At 43.4% G+C, this 21,542-nt stretch overlaps 1 non-coding gene across 1 annotated transcript; it reads right to left on the bottom strand.

Moving 5' to 3' along the window:
- Positions 1–1,496: 1,496 nt before the first annotated feature.
- Trnap-ggg lies at positions 1,497–1,571 on the bottom strand. The gene has a single exon. It is a non-coding gene; the product is annotated as a tRNA-Pro (tRNA).
- Between the last annotated feature and the right edge of the window lie 19,971 nt (positions 1,572–21,542).

The raw sequence follows: 21,542 nt of genomic DNA, 5'->3' as shown, positions 1-21,542 counted from the left end.
CTCGAAAGGTTCGTTGCACTTTTTATTGTGCACATTCATCGGGAATTTTGATTAAGTAAAGAGCATGCTTCTCCTGTGGGCGGAGGTCGGCCACTCACAACCGTCATAGATCAATGTCTTTCTTTTTTTTTTCATTGTTAGATGCCCTGAGAGCCGAAGTTTATCAAAATTCCTGCTTAACAATTGGCAAATTGTATGTTCGACACTAAGTGAACCATAAGAATAAAGTAAGCGAGGTTTACGCACTAGGCCTATTCCTGGAACCTAAAAGATTGTTCGATAGAAGCGGCATGGCTTTGATAAAATTACATCAATCGTCCTGATTTAGGTAATCTTACTTTGCAATTAGGTGAATATACTTGTCTCCTCCACTTTGGAGTTGTGCTCTTTCACTTGCAAGAAGCTTCGTAGCAAATATGACACGTATGCTTCGTTTCATATAAGCACTACTGTTGATAACTTTAGTCTTATCAGCGATGCTTGCGTGTGGCCCGAGGGGTGCTTGTTTGGGACTTTTTGAGGTCTGCTCGTAGATTCTGAATCTTCCGAGACTTGAGATAACGCGCCATAACACAATGAATAGCACACAAATTCATTATCGGAATGTGCGCGGTTTGCGGACGAAGTCGGATATCTTTTTTACATCGGTTTTGGCCTCAAATTTTGACATTTTATGTATCACTGAAACTTGGCTAACCACTTCTGTATTTTTTTCAATTCAATTCAATTTTTATTTTCAGATCATTTCATACAAGATAAAGAGCTGGCCCACAAAAGCAGCATTCTGCTTGTATGTGGGGCCAGGCGACCAACTAGAATACATGTTGTTACAAAAAATAAACAAAAAGGAAGCACACCGCAGCACAACAACAACAAAAAATGAAAGGAACATCAAATTAGCAACAGAAATAAATACAAAAAATGGAACACTTGAGAGCATGAAATATAGGTGCTTATTGCCAAGTCTACTCACGCAACCATGAAATAAAAGTACGAAATATCTCCAACGGTCAGGCTACGATATCTGCAGCTCAGATGCTTGACACCAATTCCTTAGTTTCCGTTTTAGTACCCTAGTGGAATTTATATTCATAAGGGACTCTGGGAGTTCGTTAAATAAAGAAGGAATGTAATGATTTAGTTCTGAGTAATAAAGTTCCGATTACCAGGTTTTTAGATGTGACCGGAATTCGGCAGGTTCCTCCTCGACACTCGGGGGAGGCGTACTTACGGCTGTACGGAAATCATATCGTACCTTCGGCGGTTTGACCTTGAGATAAATTAATGCGTTTGGACTGAAGTTCGAGTCAAGAACAGACCAAATCCGCTTATCGAAAACTATTACTTTTTTGCTTATAATGCAATTAAATGCAAAGGTGCAAGCGAGCTGAACAAGAATGACGAAAATAATCCCTGGAGAAGGTGAACAAGAGGGACGAAGAACAAACACAAATCTCCAAACACAGCTAGGTGACCGGTGCGCGACCGAAAAAATCTGCCTGGTACGGGTATCGAACCCGGGACCTCTCTCCATTCCCAGTGGAGCGTTCTACCAACTGAGCTGACCAGGCGTTAGACGTCACTAGAGAAAACAGGTTTTCTCGGTTGCACCAGTCTAACAGCCAAGTAGGCTGTTAAAGAAAACATATGTTTTTCTTCGCGTTTACCCTTTAAGAGAACTTTGTAAATTGTTTCCAAACGCAAGTGTCAAAGACAGTCTTTTTTTAGCTGTTTAAAATTTATGTAAAGATAAGAAAAATATTGTAGATATGTACTTGTACAGTTCAATTTCTCAATAACTTGTCGACGCGATTAAAGTAAAAAAATTCAAAACCAGCAGGGGGCACCTTCTTTTCTGGGTGTTTTGTGAGTGTCGTCACTACGGACCCCGAGCATTGTGAGTTCACCTATGGTCACTGAATGTTCCCAGAGTACGCCGTTGCATTCAGTCCGCTTACAGGAAGTCTATTCTGCAGAATCCAGATATAATTGGCTGGTTTAGCCCATGGCGGAAGTTATCAGTCGGCCATTATGAGGATTTGCCCAAAATAACAAAAAGCGTATATAAACATTTCGTGTTACCACGGGTATCGCGGGTAAGCACGAGTGTGAGCTCTGAGCATCGACGAGTTAGAACCGAAGGGAAAGTGCTTTGATTTCCTCCAGTTTTTCTGCATTATATCATGTAGCCGTTAATCTGGCTTGCCAAAGAAGATTGCCGGATCGTTTGCTCGCTGCGGTTGCGCTGGTGCTGTGCTTCAAATTCTACGCTTCAGGCGCTAAGCCTAAGATTTGACTTCGATGTGTTTCAAGGGGAGATATAGAGAGAGACAAAGAGAGAGACGAGACGAGACAGCGAGGAGCAACACGCACGAGACTTGAAGGAAATAACTTAAGAAAAGAAAGAAAATCCGGTCTCGCTACAGTCGAGGAAACTCGATTGAAGAGATCGCACGAGAACGAAAGCTACACTGTACCCTTCGACCGCACTTGGCAACGCCATATTGGCGATGGGTTGGAACGCCACGGCGGCACCGAGACTCGGTCCTGAAACAAATTAAAATGTTAAAAGGCGCGAACTAAAAGAAGACGGCAAAAGACACACGTACGACAAAAACAAGCCAGAACTGAAGCTTGGGAGTTTCGGTAGTCCGGGAACATTCAGCGACTGTAGGTGCACCCACCCTTGTCTGGCTCTGTGTTGCCTACCCACGTCCGGGAAAAAGGAGATCCTGATCGTTGTGCTGGGCTCAAGAAAAGTTCGAACCCTTCGCCCCCCCCCCCCCCCCCCCGGCAAGGCAATACACTACCTGGACGTCCGCTTCTTGAGGACTGGTGTCCTGGTAAGGCCCGACCACGATGATCCAGTCAGTCGCCTTTCTTCTGATATCCCCCCTCTTCTTTCACTTTCCTCCTCTTCGCTTCTTTTATTTTTTACCTTCCTTTGGAGCAAGGACCAAACTTGGGTGGGTATGAATTTCCTTATTTAGAACCACACTTGTGCATGGTGTTTGGACAAGCGCTGGTGGAGTGGCACTCTTAGCAAAGGCTTTTTTGTTATCAGGTGTTATCTCTTCCTTTGAGGGGCAAAATAGTGGATGGCGCACTAGAGCCACTGAAGTCCCAAGCAAGCCAAAATACCTAATCCGCCTCTGAAAAGGGGTCACACCGAAGCAATTATACTATCTTCATTATCCTCAGCTCATAAAGGTGTCACTCGTTTTCTAGGGATGCACTCTGAACACGATGCTAAACCTCTAGGAAATTTCACAGGTTTTAGTCACCAAGTCTTTTGAAATCCTTAACTATAATCTGGTGACTTGGCGGCAGAAAATGGCGTCCAAAGCGATGTCCTCCTAGAGTTCAACAAGATCTCAAACTATATTGTTATATACATGTTTAACTAAATTTTGTTATGGCTCATCTTAGCTTCCTGCATTGGAACTGTCAGGGTCTCCTCAAAACATTGGCGATGTTTACTTTCTTGTTAGCGAGATACGCCTGAATAGCTCTAGCATAATGGAAGACTCATTTCACCTCGAATCATACGGAAGTTTTGAGAAACTATCTTATTTTCTGCAAGGGCCGCGCATCTTCACATTCATCTGGCGGTGTTGTAATTGTAGTGCAGGTTGGAGTAGGGTGTACCGGGGTCCCCCTTGACTCTCCTTTCAAGGCTGTGGCTACACAAAACTTCTTACTGACCGTCTCTTTATGGTTGTTTTTTTGTATCTCCCAGCACACATTCCCAAACACGAGCATGAGATACAGAACATTTTAACTCAACTTTCACAGCCGTTTGTAATTTTAGGTAAATCTAATGCTGATTACATCATGTGGGACAATGCAAGACTTGATTCCCGTAGAGGGGTTATTGAGCGATGGCTATTGTTTTCAAATTTTTCTTTAAACAACAAATCCCCAACATTTCTTAGTGCTGCACACAGCTCTTTCACCTGCATTATTTTTCTATTTCATCACCATAATGGCTTCTTTGTTTTTATTAGAAGGTTTCAGATAATCCATTTGAGAGTAACAACTTCCCGTATACTTTAGAGAGCTTTGTTGACCTACCCTGAGTTCAGAAACGTATGCCAACTTGGAAACTAGACAAAGCGGTCTGGGAAAGTTTTAGCCAAGTTGCTACATTCAGGGCTTCACTATCTGCCACGACGTGTGGTATTAAACAGATAATTAATGCCGCCGAGTAGTCTATCCCCCATACCTCCGGTAATTTACCGAAGAAACGCAAGCCGTGGTGGAACGAAGACTGTTCAACCACCGCTACGAAACAAAATCGAGCCTGGAAAGTTTTCCCGTGGCAGACAACTGTGAAGACCAAGATTAACTTCAAAAGGCGCAATGCGCAAGCCCGCTAGAGAAGAAAGCTGGCAAAGACTACATCTTGGATTTCATATCTCTCCTCTGTAAGTACTTTTTTTTGTACGCTTGAAGATGCTTGAAATCGCATACGCAAACATCAAAGGTGACTACCGATGTTTTACCATTCCAGTATAAAACTTGACTTGGGGTCCGTCAAAGCTGTTGCAGACGTTCTCGTTCAGCGTTTCCACGGTGAATTCAGCTCTAATAATTATAGTGCATATTTCTAACGATTTAAATTTCGCACAGGAAGTCGCTCTATTTCAATGCGGGGGACTAACTCGGTTCCATATAATGCGCCTTTTGCAATCTGTGGGCTAAAGCAAGCTTATGATTGAATTTCTGAGTAAAACCCCGAGCGTGGGACAAAATAGTACGGAAAAACACAAGGTCTCCAACACAGCTGAAATTTATTTCACAACAAAAGGGCTTATATAGGCATCAAATCCTGCACAAAACACTAGAGAGGAGAGAGAGCGAGAGAAGGAACTGTTTTGTAGCGAAATGCAAGTAGCGAAAGTAACTGTTCTGTACGAAAAAAGGTGATAAGAATGAATTGGGGAACTACACGCCCATTTCTATACTGCCCGTTTTTTCTAAAGCGTTAGAAAAAATAATTTATCGTCGTTTGGTAGACTTTTTAAATACACATGACCTTGTTACTTCCTCGCAGTTTGGTTTTAGAAATAATTGCTCAACTGAAACAGCCTTACTTAGTCAAAAAGAATTTATATTAAAAAACTTTGAAAAGAAAAACTTGGTTCTCGGGGTGTTTTTAGACTTTACCAAGGCGTTCGATTGTATTAATCATAAGGTCCTATTTAAAAAGCTTGAAGTTTACGGTATCCGTGGGCAGGCGCTATTACTTCTGCAATCTTATCTAGAGCATCGACAGCAATATGTATCCATCAATGGTAATTCCTCCACTATTAAGCCTATTACGTCAAGCGTTCCACAGGGTAGTGTACTAGGGCCATTCCTTTTCAACATGTACGTAAATGATATAATTAACGTCAATAAGGAGGCAACATTCTTAATGTATGCTGATGATGCAAGCATATTTTTTCCTCCGAAACCGCTGATGAGCTAATCGATATGGCTAACTTAAGTTTGTCTAGAATTAAATCTTGGGGTGATAGTAACTCATTGACAGTAAACAGTAGTAAAACAAAAGCTATTATTTTTCGTCCAAAAAATAAACCTGTGGTGGTGTCTAAGCTTCTCAGTTTTAATTCGTCTCGAATTGAAATAGTCAGTTGTTTTAAAACTCTCGGAGTATTTTTTAGTGAAAATATGTCCTGGGATAGCCATGTCAACTATATTATTCCAAAACTGGCTCGCGTGGTAGGGATTGTGAATCGCTACCGTTACATATTGCCAACAAATGTGAAACTCTTGATCTATAACTCTTTATTTTACTCCCACTTAGCCTACTGCTACCTCGTTTGGGGTACATCAACGTTAACTAATATTGAAAAACTATTCATACTACAAAAGAAAATACTCAGAGGTGTAGGTAATGTACCTTTTGATTTTCACACTGCTGAATTATTTAAAAAGCTATAGGATAATTGATGTTCACAAGTTGTATTCATATCGACTTTGTACCAGTTTTAAGAGTGAAATAATAAAGGGCACATGTTTCTTACAGAATCTTGCATTGTTGGAGGAAAATTCACCCGTGTATTCTACTCGTCACGCGGAGAAGTGGAAGATGGTTACTCAGCGAACCAACTATGGCTCTCAGATGCTCCAATTTACTCTTCCAAATTTGTTAAATACTTTGTGCAGTAGTAATGTTTCCCTTGAACACTTGACTTTCAAAGACTTGCGTGGATATTTTTGTACATGATGCATTATTTTCATAAAACGTTGTTTGTTCAAGTTGTTTTCTTTTTCTGTTAACAATACCTTCAGCTGCTACTGAATGTGATTTTCATCTTTGTTTCTCGATGCTTGCCGTTGACCACTGTAAGGGGATCAAGGACCAGTCAAGCTGCATATCACAGCTTTTTTCCTTGCGCTTCCCCATCAAGATTGATGGAAATAAAGATATTATTATTATTATTCAAGAGAACTGGGGAATCTTGTGCCAAATGCAGTACAGCAAAGCAACCTTTACAATAGAATTGAGAATCGGTGACCCCTTTTATACGACACACAAAAAAGACAAACATTTTTCAACACGGTTTACACCGGCAGTGCCTCCAAAACAACTAAAAAGAAAGATGTTCCAAGGATCACTCGAAACGTACAGTTCTCTGGCGAAAGCCGTAACTCTAGAAAAGGAAGGACGCAAAAACCGAACGACGAGGAACCCTGCACAAAGCGAACTAATATTGATATAACTTGAAATCGGGTAAAATCAACGAAAACCTCCTAAGCCACAACGAAACACTTGACCTTATGTGCAAAGGCACTAAATTTGTAGGAATTGACACTCATTCAGCCAGTTCACAGTTTTGTTCGGTGGGAGAGACACTCAGCCTGTTGCGACAGATATATTACAAAATGCAGTGAGTACACTGACGCTCCTATGGTCATTGTTCTCGAAAGAGGTGCTGTTCTGTCTGTCCCTATGTTTTTTCTTGCTGTTTTTATTTAAAGGTGAAGCATGCTGATAATTTCCAGTTCTATATTAAGGGTGTTAAGATCTATAACTTACGGGATGTTTTATGCACTCCGAGAAATTTTCTATTGGTTTTAGCTAACTTTCATCGTCCAATATATTTTGCCACAATACATCCAAGTTTCTTCCGCCTTTTCAAAACGCCAATCCTGCACCGTGTGGCCATTAACGCGCCATGCTCTCCCAAATTGCTTCCACAGTGAACGCATCAATTTAATTGCCAGTATCTTTACTAGGGAATTGTATGCAGCATCGTTAGCAGACGATTGCATTAGACTGAAGAGAATGAAAAGGTCGAATATATTAGTAGACTTGCAAAGTGTGATTACTGATATTATCTCCCTGAAACACACCAAAAATGTGCTCATAGCGCTTGTGCATGTCAAGATTAATAGAAAATTGCGGAACGGATGCTACATTTCATTTTGTTGGGTTCCAAGTCACGTGAGTTTATTAGGCAACAAGAAAGCTGACGGCAAGTCTCATCCTCCAAGAATCTTCAGCAATAGACGTAATTCAAAAGCCAGTTGAGAACGCCACCGCTGCCGCTATGCATCGAGAGAACTTCAGCCTTTCTGCACGTGCGACAATTTCGCTGGAGCTCTGCACGTGTGGAGCACATGACAGCACGAGCCCTCTCGTGTACAGCCGTTTGCCTCCTGTGAGCCAAAGTTATGGCGGCGACACGCATGCGCCGAACGCTTGGCGGAACCGGTCTATTAGCTGCTTGATACCTTACCAAAACATCAGACGAGCCTTGAGGCCTTCAATTTTTGAAAGGATGGCTGAGAAAATGGGACAGAGTATTTTACAGTAATGTTCACTTCCCGAGGCTTTTTTCTAAATTCTGGGAGAGTACCACATTCGGGAATAGGTTTCACAAGGTCTTAATATGTTGTCTTCGCATAGGCCATTCGTATATCGCCCACCAACCCCTCCTCTGGTGGGAACATCCAGCACGCTGTGCAGACTGCGGACGATTTGTGTCCATCCTACAGAAATTAGGGGCTTCCTGTGGTCTTGAGTAAAAACGACGGTAATATTTTCCTGCCGTTCTTATATCGTATACTCGTTTACCCTATTCTTTTACTGGAAAAAAACCCTCTCATCTCAATTGATCGTGCACTTAGTTTTATTGCTAGCACTGGCCATTTACACCGGATCTATTACCAGACATATCTGCCAGGTCACGACATACGGAAATAATATAATATATTACGTAGTGCTGCGCACTTTGGCCTAAGTTGCTTTTTGCGCCACAAAACCCTCGATCGTTATCATCATCAAAATTTAAAAAAAAAATCTGTCCAACAGTTATCGTGTAGAAATTACAAAATAAATACTACATGTACTTTGAGGTTTTCAGAACGCGCTCCGTCGCTCCTAGTTCCATTCTTGTAAGAACGTATTGTTGCTGGCGTTCGCACGTCAAGAAACACGTCAACAATTACTTCAAGAAACACGTCAAAAAACGCAGCGCCGCATTGTATTTCGCATTTTGTTGCAGCCATGAGGCAAGATTCACAGAACGGTCATGGCAAGGACATTTTTTTCTTTTTCATTTTCGTTCTCGTACGAGCGTACATTGTCATTTTGTCGTGCAATAAACCGACTGTGTATGAGATGATGTATTGACCGTTTATTTTTCTACATTTCTGTGCTTAAAACACGAGTGGTCAGGATTAAAATATTACCCTAGGGCGTAAATATCTTTCTAAAATAAATTTTAGAAAAATAGTATTGGTACTCAGAGATGTAAAGGAGGAGTGAAGTAACCATTACGTTTAGGGAAGAGGGTGACATGAGACTAGATACAGAAAATACACTATCGCACACCAACAAGAACGTTTATTTAATTCGTCTTTTTTTTTTTAAGTAGACGATCAGCAAAAGCATGATACGTATAGCTAGGCGTCCATTGGCATTTAAGTTATTCTCTGTTCCTTATTATGTCAAACCACGCTCAACGCTACGATCCGCCCAAAGCCTATTAAGCAGCACCAAAAGTGTATTGTCACGGCGATGGTCGTCTTTGCGCTTTTACCGGCAAAAACAATTACGGATAAAAAATGCACCGTGAGACTGAGCTTCTTTTTTAAACGCAAAGACTAGAGATGTTATAATAATGCGCTTCAGGGCACTGCTTGCCACATCGGATAGTAGCGTTGGCTGCAATGGGACAATGTGAATTGCAATAGATCTGTAAATATCATTCACATTGGAGTTTACTGGAGGCGGACCTGGCACTCTGTTCCAAGGTATCACGGCCGGGGCAATATCTAGTCTCCCGAACATCAAATTTCCGGTTTTGAGAGCTGAATAAACGCATGCACGCGAGGGAACTGTTTTGAATAATGGACTGTATTTAGATCGAAAATATAACTACCCCGACTGGTGGGTTTCGAAAATAAAATATAATTTTTTTGAGGGGTTATCAATCCCAACATTCACGGCCTATGTCCACTTCCGCGATCTATCTGTAGAACTATTCTATTTTTTTAGAAAGAAATAAAAGATTACGTTACCACTATGAAAGCGGATTCCAATATGAACTCTTTATTGTCACTTAAACAGTATTCGTGCAAAAAAAAAAAGATGTAAAAAGAAAGTTTTTCCTCTTTCAGTTTCGATTTAAATCCCTCTAACTTTCCTAAAGAAAAGACAGGAACGGGACCTGCTTTTTTGCCTTGTTTGACTCTCAGATAAATCCTGAAAAAATTTAAGTGTTGATTAAAAATTCCTGGGCTATAGGTGATATCTTTAGTCAGATGAGTAAACGGCATCAGTAGAAAGAAACTTTCCTAGAAGCACGTTTCGTAACACATTAAAACAAAAGTTCTAAAAAATTGTGCACGGGCCTGTTCTTGTAGTCTTCCTGAGCAATGCTGAAAAAACCTTATAATACAGAATAAAACCTAAAAACGTCCCCAGCAGCGTAGTTGTTAGCGCAGTCCACCACACTGCTGATCAGGCTGTTAAACCAGTTATCGAAATTTGATTTCTATTAAAATTGGTGTATTTTATTTTTAAATTATTTTACTCTAGTTTAGCTAGAGTGGCAAGGTAGAAATATACAAAAGCAATACTCGTACACTATACACTAAACAATCTAAATGAGTGACAAAGCGCAAGACAAAACGGCCACTATAAAGGGAGCCTAGCAGATTAATTTCTAGGCTGATTTTGCATATGTTGATTTGAGTTGTCTCTAGTAGCCTTGTATAAGTGCTGAGTTTTTATCTCCAGTTGCAATCTCATCACGATCACTTCTAATATCACATTAATAGCGCCCCTCCACCAAAGTCGGTCGCTCGAGCGCAATCCCAAAGGATGAAAGCTCCGAACTGCAGCAGATAACGAAACTACATCAGCCACTCCATAATCGTTCGGCATACATTTCAATATTTGGAAAAAGTTTTTACCCCAACTATGACTGGAATGAGAAGATGGGAGGTAATTCTTTGAACTCTTGGATAGTTCGAGAAATATTGAAGCTTGTGGTAACCGCAGTTGTAGCAAACGTCCATATTTACTGCACCAGAAGGTGTTTGCAAATTAACAGCACGAAATTTAAGAATAAGTAGTTTTAGGGTATTGGCTCCTACACTTGGGGGCACCTAAGTCATAGGGGGACACGAGCTCAGCGACGCTCGCCCTGCCGACCCAGCATGACATGCTTGCTTTTCTCGCTTGCAGCGCCAATGTGGTTAACACGCGAAATCAATAAATTGAAAAATATAAACACATACTATATTGGCGCTTTACAAACAGTTGTTGTGCTTGCGTCAGAGATATAATTGGTAATTTAAACCACATTTACCCGTTAATGAGCAATCATTAAATGTTTTAATAAAAGACCAAATCAATACGATTTCTTCTTTATCCTTTTCGCCAGAGCCTTTTCTCCCTCTCTCTTGTAGCTCGCTTTTCGTACAGAACCCGTTGTACAATGCACAGACATTCAGACGTGCTGTTTCCGAGCACGCGGCTTGAGTCAAGTTTTTTTCCTTGCGATATTTTGAGAGAATTGCTATACATCTTTTCCTCAAGGTCGCAGCCATCTTGAATGTCCTCACTTCTAATATAGTGTAACGGTGCTGCTGAGGCGCGTGCTAGAACCCACGGAGGACGACGACGAAGCGCGTGCAGACGGCGCGTGACACACTTCTAATCTGTTCTAATTTGGCTATGGACGTCCTCCTGTAAATATAAAACGTAACATTTGGTGTAGAAGTAGGATTTCTGGCATGGCGCCTTAAAGTTACCCGGAATGCCTCCTCTCGAGAAGAACATCCTTTGCAGTGTGGTCAGCGCCGGCGTCTCATGGAGCCAATGGCTGGCGGCTGGATTGCCTGACGCCGCTAATCTTCATGACGGAACCGCCACGAGCAAGTTACCACTTCGCCATGTTCCCCATGACTATTCTGTGGCCGTGCAATGAAGATCCTGCTTTGGCCTATGGCCACATTAGCATCCCAAAGCTTCAAGGCGTCGAGGCGCGTAAGTGCGCGCCGGACTTGAATGTTTTTCTGACTGTCGTTCTGGACATTCGGCGGATGAGATCATGAGCAGCAACGTTAACATAACGTTCCATCTTCTGGACTTTGGCCTTACCGGCGCATTTCATTTTCGGTGTTGGTTTTCGAAATGCGCAAATGTGCGGTGATGCTTTGCACCGATATGATATGTGCCGGCATCAGAGTTCTGATTAGCCACGTCACCAGAGGTGACGAAAATAGAAGCCAGTGGCGGCCATGTGACAAGTGCGCGGGCATCAACTTCAAAAAGCGCCAATGTGCTGGATTTTGGTGTTGCGGAGGAACTGTCGCGATGAGCATCGGCAACACCTGGAAAAAGAACTGTCTATCTTTAATGAATCGTGGCGAGGTTGTTAAGCAAAATGGACCAACCTACGAAGAAACATCACTAAAAAACTCAGAGGGGAAAAAGCCTCAGCAGCACCGTTACACTATTTCCCCTCTGAGTTTTTTAGTGATGGTTCTTCCTAGATTGGTTCATTTTGCTAACCAACCTCGCCACGTTCCATTAAAGATAAACAGTTCTTTTTGCAGGTGTCGTTGCCGATGCTCTTCTGCGAGAGTTCCTCCGCAACACCAAAATCCAGCACATTGGCGCTTTTTGAAGTTGATGCCTCGAGACTTCTCACTTGGCCGCCGCTAGCTCCTGTTTTCGTCACACCTGGTGACACGTCTGATCAGAACTCCGATGCCGGCACAAATCATATCGGTGGAAAGCATCACTGCGCATTTGCGCATTTTGAAAACCTACACCGAAAATGAAATGTGCCGGTAAGGCCAAAGTCCAGGAGAAGATGGAACGTTATGTTAACGTTGCTGCTCATGACCTGATCCGCCGAATGTCCAGAACGGCAGTCAGAAAAACATTCAAGTCCGGCGCGCACCTACGCGCCTCGAGGCCTTAAAGCTTACGGATGCAAATGTGGACATCGGCCAACGCAGGATCTTCATTGCACGGCCACAGAATAGTCGTGGGCAACGTGGCGAAGTGGTAACTTCTTCGTGGCGGTTCCGGCATGAAGATTTGCGGCGTCAGGAAATCCAGCCGCCATCCATTGGTTCCATGAGACGCCAACGCTGACCACATTGCAGAGGATGTTCTTCCCGAGAGGAGGGTTTCCGGGTAACTTGAGGCGCCATGCCAGAAATCCCACTTCTGACACCAAATGTTACGTTTTTAATTAACAAAAGGACGTCCATAACCAAATCAGACCCAATTCGAAGTGTGTCACGCGCCGTCTGCACGCGCTTCGTCGTCGTCCTCGGTGGGTTCTCGCACGCGCCTCGGCAGCACCGCTACAATAGGGTAAAACATCGTTTTGATCTCTCCACACCGCTGGAAAGTCTTTACGAAAAATGCGTGATTGTCACACATTCCTGTTTTGCTTCACGTATATATTCTCGCATATTCCAGATTGAAATGTGTTATTATTTTTTTTTGTTCAGCATAATAGATACGGAACCCACGTGACTGAGAACGACAGGAAACAGAAGACGTCTTCGTTCATCCTTAAGCTGTGCCTGCAGCCAATGCCGCAAACACAAGCACAAGAGCTCGGGGTCGGTGATTTCAACAGTTCTTCCGCAGGTCGAGCGCTCGTGCTAGAAATGCACGTTTCAAAGCCGGGAGCGCGGGCTAGCTCGCTCTTGTAGCTTTGGGTGTGGTCTCAGCTTAAGGGTGAAAAGAGTAGAGACCATGCTGGGGGAGCCACTGAATGTCCTCAGAGTACCGAATTCCATTCAGTCCGCTTACCGGAAGTCAATCCCGCAGAAGCCAGTTCTGATTGGCTGCTTTAGCCCATGACGGAAGTTATCAGTCGGTCATTTTGTGGATTGGCCCCGAAAAACAAAAACGTAAAACGTATATAGAACGATTTCCACGTTACCACGGCTGTAGAGGGCAGGCACGCGTGCTCTAAGCATCGATGACCTAAGACCATCGGAAAGGGGCATCGATTTTCTCTAGATATTTTTTACATCAAATAGCCGCTAATGTGGTTTGCCGAAAAAGAATGCCAGCTCGTTTGCTCGCTGTAGTTGCGCTAATGCTGCGTTTCAAACTTTCCGCCTCAGGCACTAAGCACAACACTCGTCTTCGATGTGTTTCGAGGCGAGAGGGAAACACGAGACAACGAGGAAGAAGTCACGCACCACTCGGAACGAAATAAAAAACTTTGTTAAAAACAAACCTGTGTCGCCACAGGCCAGGAACGTGGATTGAAGAGCACACACGAGAGGCAATGCTACACTGTACGTGCTCCGCTTCGACCGTATAGACCGACACGCGGGCTTGACGTCACGGAGCTGCGGCGGCGCTGCGATCGCGCCGGAGCCGGGGGGTGTGGGCAAAAGCGCGCACGTTTCGCATGGGCGTCATAGCATTTCAGCATGCCGCGAAGCAATGTTGCCGTTAATTGCACCGAAATCTACAAGAAGAGCAGCGGAGTGAGTTTCCACAAGTTCCCAGCAGACTCTGAAAGGCATAGAAGGTGGATAATATCCGTGGATCGAAAAGAATGGTCGCCTCGCGCGAACGACCGTTTGTGCAGCAAACACTTTCTTGAAGGCAAGTGCGGCTTCCATTTCAATCTCCGTCCCGAGGCTTGCTTATGTGCAGGGCAACCGTTGTCTGATCGAGACCACCCAGGTTTTGTTCCCATGGTGTTCGCGCACAAAGCACCGGCCAAGCGCTCGTCGGAGGCTCGCTACGCTTGTGCTACCCAGCAGAAGGGGATCGGCGACAGAACGGTAGTGTTGTGGGCGGTACCGAAAAAAAGTAACGAAATACGTTACTCGTTACTTGCAAATAAAAGGTATGCGTTACTGAGCTACGTTATCTAGAAATAAAAGGAACACGTTACCGCTACCGATAGAAAGTAACGTACGTTACTCCTGCGTTACTTTTTTAAATTATAATTTAACGGATTTTATGGTTTTGACGATACAGGTCATATATCAAGAAAAATTCTGTTCATGCAGAAACTGAACATAATTACTTCATCTCATTTTACGGTTTCACCTAAATACTTACGAGAAACAACGCGAAGAAAAACATGGCTTGACGCCTAAAACACGGAAAAAATTTAAGTGTAATTTCTTTAAGACTTGGGAAGTAGTAACGACTAACATAACTACGTTACTTGAAATAGTAACATAAGTACGTTACCCGTTACTGTGTCGAAAACGTAAAGGGCAGGTTACTGCGCTGCTAAAAAAAAAGTAACGCGTTACCAACAACGCCGTTACTTGTAGCCTGTTACCGCCAAGACTGCAGAACGGACAAACCGTTACTGCTTGTCATGCCTTGTGGTCATGAGGGTAGGAAAAATATCATACCTTGACTTGAAGACGCTCTGTGTATTTAATCAATTAATGAATGCACACACTTCCGCAGACCCAGAGTCTGCTGATCCCGCCGGCAGTGCGGAAACCGACTCGAAGTAATCGTAGACCTCGAGAGACTTGTACGCCTGCACCGTGTCGGCCGTGAACTGGCTTGGCAAAAAAACTCAATATACGACGACGTGAGCCGTCGACTTCCGTGGCAGCAACTTTACGTCGGAAGTCCAGCAGGCCTTGTTTACGGCGTACGGATCCTCGTAGGCAACGCCGTCCACGCACACTTTGTTTCGATACCGCTGCCATTCAGGCTCGGGCCACGAGGTCAAATAGTCGGGCATAGCATACGACATACCTTGTGAGGAAATACGACGAAATACGACCGGAAGGCCGTGTTTACCAACACGGCCTTCCGGCCGTGTTGGTAAACAGAGCCGCTCCGCGTGTCGGTCTATAGGGCAGCGTAATACACAGTAATCTTCAAAACACCAACAAGGGTGTTGGGAGGGTGTTTGATACCAAATACACCTGTTTAACACCCTCCATTTGTTTTAGGATAGGTGTAAATATAGGCTTAAACCTTCTGAGTTGGCTATAGAGGTGTTATTACACTTCTTGGTGGGCTTCTAACAGTTGTTCAATAAATGTTGCACCTTTTGAGTGGTAAACAGTGGTCTCCACTGAGAACACCTCTTCATTCTGGACACATAGCGGTCATTTTAAATTGCGGAAAACATTTTCTTATTTATTAGAATAGACGTAAAAATACGCTCAGAGTAGCTTTGCTTACATCCTTTCTGTATAGTTGATTCTAGAGCAAACCTATATTAAATTTATTAGATAATTATTCAGTAACTGCTGCCACGCGCGTCATTTGTTTCTTCAATAATGATGTGAAGGTGATAATTTGACAACACGTACTCAATGCATTTTGTTCAAAAGTGTTTCTAAAAAAAAGGTTTGTAGTACAAATTACTTTTTTTAAACACTCTTTGAACGATTTACCATAAACGTTGATTTCCACTTCATTATAACATTGAGTACTAGAGTAAACTTATCACACTCTGAACTCGATTATTGGAGGAGAAAAATTAGGAGTGGCAATATGTACTCGTTAATTATCTAATTAAGTAATCTACGACCACATTAGCTTGCCCTAAAATCACCAAGAATACAGGTAATATGACAGCAAAGCTACCATAGAGTATGCATCTTAATGTCTTTTAATAAAGAAAAAAATGTCTAGCAATTAAAAATGATCATTTTGGGCCACAGCTCTCGGATCGCGCGATGGTCATCTCAAAAGGCTTCAAAACATTTTTATATACAACCCGAAATTGCACAGTATACACCACAGAATCACACAGGAATGTATGAAACAAAATAAAAATGTGTGTCCAGGATTGGGCGCTTTGGTGTGTGTGTGTTTGTGTGTGTGTTTGGAAGAGGGGGCAGGACAGTGTTTGTCTCTACCTATAAGAACACCGCAAAATAGACACATAAAACTAAACTATTGTATTGCACAAATGAAAAAGGCCACAATATCAAACAGTACAATCAGTGTCAGCTGAAAATATCACCGATTTCACACACAACAGCACAGCATGGCATCAAACATTTATACCACGAGTGAAATCTGGACATAATAACAGCACGGGCACTGGGTATTTTCATATTGAGTCAGGAAACAAACACGTCCAAAATGGAAAAGCAAATGCTAACAGCAGCATCCGCTAAAAAGTATACCGATATATAAACAAGTGTTTTCAGTGTATATATTCGGCCAAGCAAGCATGTGGAATATTTGAACACATGTTATGCTCCACTTGGTAAAAACAAATATAAATGCACCAAAACCACTGTAACACTAGAGGCAAACCAACTGTTTAGACTTCCTTTTTTCTTACTGCAGATACTAACCACCTACGGGTTGACAGATATATACAGCTTCTCGAAATATAATTCTCCTGCAAAAGGAATACATGCACTCGTGCCACTGGTGTATAAGTCTTTTCAAACACTGTGGAACGACTTAGTGAAAGTGTGTTGCAACTGCTTCCATCTTATCAATGACTGCAAAATGGCATCCTTGCAGGGCGTTTTTGTTGCACCAAACCGGTGATCATCTTCAAGGTCTAAATAGGTTGTACATTATGCGATCAAACACCGGCTCGTACGAAGCTTTAGAAAGACAATTGAATTCTACCAGGCGTCCGTAAATTATGGCGTCGCATGCACTCACTTGTCGGATATTTGGTCGTGCATGTGTGCTACCCGGTCTGGACTCAGTGGTTATCACCTGTTCGGGGCCATCCTGCAAGGATGCCATTCTGAAGACATTATGAGCTGGAAGCAGCTGTTCAGGCATGAGTGCAACACACTTCAAAATGCAGTTCCAGCAGGGTACGAAAACCGGTGGCACATGTCAAGACGGATCCAGGGGAAGTGTGATGAGAAGGTACACATATCTACTAACCTCTATGTGGCCAGTATCTGCAGCAAAAACCAAAGCATAAATGTATGGTATGCTCCACGTGGAACGTCGAAGCACCTTATAATTATAGTAAACCATGCCGGAGGTTTTATTACATGTCTGCCTCCGTTCTTCTCTACGGTCAGCAGGTGTGGACTGATTGAAGACAACTCAGTCATAGTGGAAAATTCCGAAGTGTACTTCACCACATACACATGAAAATGAGAATCAAACTGTACAGTTTCAAGTCTTTAGTTAAGCAGAACAATATTCCTGTTGATAGAAAAAAATTAAACAATTTCAGAGAACTGTAAAAGTTCATCTCGTGGAACAGCAGTTATCAGGACACAAGATTTTGCATAAATACCATTGTTCAGAAAAACTTTTTTCAGCGTAAAGAGCTCCTCTCTGCCATGGTTGTGAGTGGTGACGTGATCCTGAGCATGAGCTGGCAAATGTTCATACAGAACACGTTTACAGCCAGTCGTGTCCAGCTGCAGGCCAGCATTTTTACATGCAAAAACATACATCTGTAGTAACTGGTGGCGTCTAGACAGGCTGCCAGTGATGTTCTTGAAGTTACGAATTTTCCTTGTTATGTTCTTAAAATATTGATGCTTTGCCTCGTACCGCATGGCCCATATGTTAACAAGGGGACCCTACTTCAATATATAATCTGGATAATGAACAAGATAGTGCATCTTGCATGGCACTGCTGTTGCGGGAAAACTGTTTAAAACTCTCGACAGAAGGACTCGATTTTTTTACGAAGAATGCACACATAGTCTAAAGGCAATTTTTTGCTCATGACAGCGTCAACAATTTCTCGTAATGAAAGTGAAATGACGCAGGCAAGCGATCTCGGTCCGGACGAAACCACAAAGAAAACATTTATTGCCAAGAACCGCTTGTTCTTATATTCCTTCGGGGTGACGTCACACGGGCCGTGTGCAACTTATCGACTAGATAAGAACGCTCGCGCTACGACACTCCTCCGCGCTTACATTTTTGCTATTTCCGAAAGTCCTTGTGTTGAAAGCGGTCCGGGGGACGGCGTTCACGAACACCACGACGCAGCACGATGTGCGACTCGTCCTGAGTCCGGCTGCGGAGTTCACCGTCGTCTGTCGTAGGGGCCGCGTCGGACGTCGGATGGATCGGCGTTGACTGTTCCGATTCGTAGCCTGGGATCGAAGACGCGTCTGAGTTTGTCGAGCCGTGCGCTGGTAGCAATGCACCGTCCGAAGGCTGCGTTGGGGTTACCACCAGTGGCTGTAGCTCGTCGCGATGCACACTTGCCTGGTCGCCACACACACTCACTGGTTCAGTTGTAACAGGTCGTGCGAAGGAATGACGCAGATGGTCTGCGTGCATAAATCGAATTCGACCACCCGCCACGCGCACAAGATACGTCACTGGGCTAACAACCTGAGTCACCGTGCCGTCGTCCCAGGAGATGTTCTCGCCACGCACACACTTAGCATACACTCTCTCCCCAACAGCAAATGCGCGCTCGGTGCCCCGATGTTTATATTCTGCTGTTTGCTGCTTAACTGTTTATCACGCATATCCCGAACATAATTTGGCTTGAGGAAAGACAACTTGAGTCTCGGTTGCCGATTTAAAAAAAGCTCGGCAGGTGTCTTCCCTGTTATGGAATGCGGCGTGTTTCGATAGCTCATCAAAAAGCTGTCCAACGCTTCCTGTAGCGTTTCTTTTGATCGGGATTGAGCTTGGGATAACAGTTGCTTTAACAAATACGCTTTGTGGTCTGCACTAAGCGTTCGGCAGCTCCTTTTGAAATCGGGTGATAGGGCGGTGCCTTTGTTATGGCCAAGGTATGCTAATGAGCTCTGAAAAAACTTGCACTTCTCGAATTTAAGCGTAAGGTTGTACTCGCTTAGTTTTTCTAGTACCCGTTCGAGTGTCCTTTGGCAATCATCCACGTCGCGGCCAGCTATGATAACGTCGTCGAGGTAGCACCCAACGTTTGCGATACCAAGCAAGACCTTGTCCATCAAGGACTGAAATATAGCAGGGGCACTCGCGATCCCATAAGGGAGTCTGTTATATTGATAGAGCCCCTTATGAGTGTTTATTGTTAGAATCTGTCGGGCTTCCGGGCTCAGTAACACTTGCTGGTAGGGTGATGATAAGTCTAGCGCACAAAACACTTTGCCTTCCGCAAGGGCGGTGAACAACTCCTCTGGTTGCGGTAACGGGTAATGATCCGTCTTTAACACTGGGTTCACTGTGACCTTATAGTCACCACAGAGCCTCAGCTCATCGCCTTCTTTCTTTGGAACCACCACCAGTAGAGTAGCCCAGTCGTTCCGACTCACTCTCGTGACAATGCCCTGCCCCTCAAGGTCGGACAGCCGCTTTTCAGTCTGTTCGCGCAGCGCGAAAGGTAGCGGTCGTGCCTTGCAAAACACCGGGGAGCTATCTGGTTTCAGGACGATGTTTGCTTCGAAATTTCGTATTGCTCCGAGGGTACGCGAAAACACGCTTGGGAACTTTGCACGCAGGTTAGCTATCCTGTCATCGGTACTCAGAAACAAAATGGATCCCCAGTTGAGCTGCAGTTTCTCGAGCCATGTTCGTCCCAGGAGTACGGGTAGCTTGCGCTCACCCTCTCGCACTACAACAATTGGTAAAACAGCTGTCTGCCCTTCATAGCGCGCGTTCACAGTGCACTCTCCCACGACATGCATTTTCTGGCCCGTGTATGTTTTCAAAACTATAACACTGGGCTCACATTTCACATGCGACAGTTTAGCTTTGTACACACTTTCTGGTACAATAGTCACCGCGGCTCCCGTGTCTACCTGCATTGGTAGATCCTGACCTTCCACATTCATGGTTACTATGTAACCTTTCTTAGCCACTGAGTTCACTGTGCAATTGTACAACGTGTTCTCGTCGTCCTCAGACGACTCAGATACGCGGTGCGCTTTTATTTTATTTTTATTTTTTATTTAGGAATACTGCAGGCCAATTGCGGCCCAAGCAGGATTGGGGGTTACAAGTCAAGTAAAAAAAGAAAAAACGCAACACCAGGTAATCCGTAAAATGGGAGAGGGGAACAGGTGAAAAGTATGCAAAAATTGTAATAAAGCACATGTAGTAGCTCACAACAAAGTTGGGAGGAGTGGCGGTAGTGGGGAACAGGAAAATAAAACACAATGCAAAAAGTTACACATCAAACAAACGCTCAATCGACTCCAAAACATTGTCAGATATAAATATGTGATGAGGTAGGTTGTTCCATTCCGTTATGGTTCTGGGAAAGAAGGAGTATTTAAATGCATTTGTTCGAGCGAATACTGGAGTTATTTTATGCGGATGGTCATGCCTTGTGTGCCTAGTCGAGGATGGGTGAAGAAAGGACGACGATTCAAGCCGGAGTTTTTTAAACCAGAGTTGATAAAGAAATTTTAGTCTAGCTAGCTTCCTTCGTGATTCAAGAGAGATGATGTTGTTACTTTGAATTAAGGCAGCAGGTAAGTCATGCGGGTGGTAGCGATTAAATATAAAACGAGCTGCTTGCTTTTGAACATCTTCCAGTATCTTGATATATTTTTTGTGAATGGATCCCAGACTGTACAGGCGTATTCTAACTTCGTTTTTATCAATGTGTTATAGGCTAAAAGTTTCAGATGAGAAGGCACGTGCTTAAGCTTGTGCCTTATCATACCTAGTTTTCGACGGGCAGCTGCACAAACGTGTTCAATGTGTGAGGACCAAGATAAGTTGCTAGAAATTGTAATACCAAGATATTTAAAGCTCATCGTCCGAGAGATGTAGTTATCACCAATAAAGTATTCATACTGATGAGAGGACTTTTTGTTAGTGATGCGCATGTACAAGGACTTTTCTTGGTTAAGCTTCATCTCCCAACGATCGCACCAGCTAGAAACTGCATTAAGACTTTCGTTCAGAACAACTTGGTCCCTAGTAGAGTTAATATCCTTGAACAATAGACAGTCGTCCGCAAATAAACGAATACTCACGCTTTTATCTATACAAAAAGTGAGGTCATTAATAAAAATTGAAAAAAGAAGAGGGCCAAGGACACTCCCTTGCGGAACACCCGAAATTACAGGAAGAGGATCAGAATGGTGACCGACTACATCGACGAATTGTTTTCGCATTTGAAGATAAGCTGAAATCCATTGAA

Source organism: Ixodes scapularis, unplaced genomic scaffold, assembly GCF_016920785.2.
Source record: "Ixodes scapularis isolate PalLabHiFi unplaced genomic scaffold, ASM1692078v2 PGA_scaffold4__175_contigs__length_147842914, whole genome shotgun sequence".
NCBI classification, from domain to species: Eukaryota; Metazoa; Arthropoda; class Arachnida; order Ixodida; family Ixodidae; genus Ixodes; species Ixodes scapularis.
This window is presented reverse-complemented; position numbering and strand designations above follow the sequence as displayed.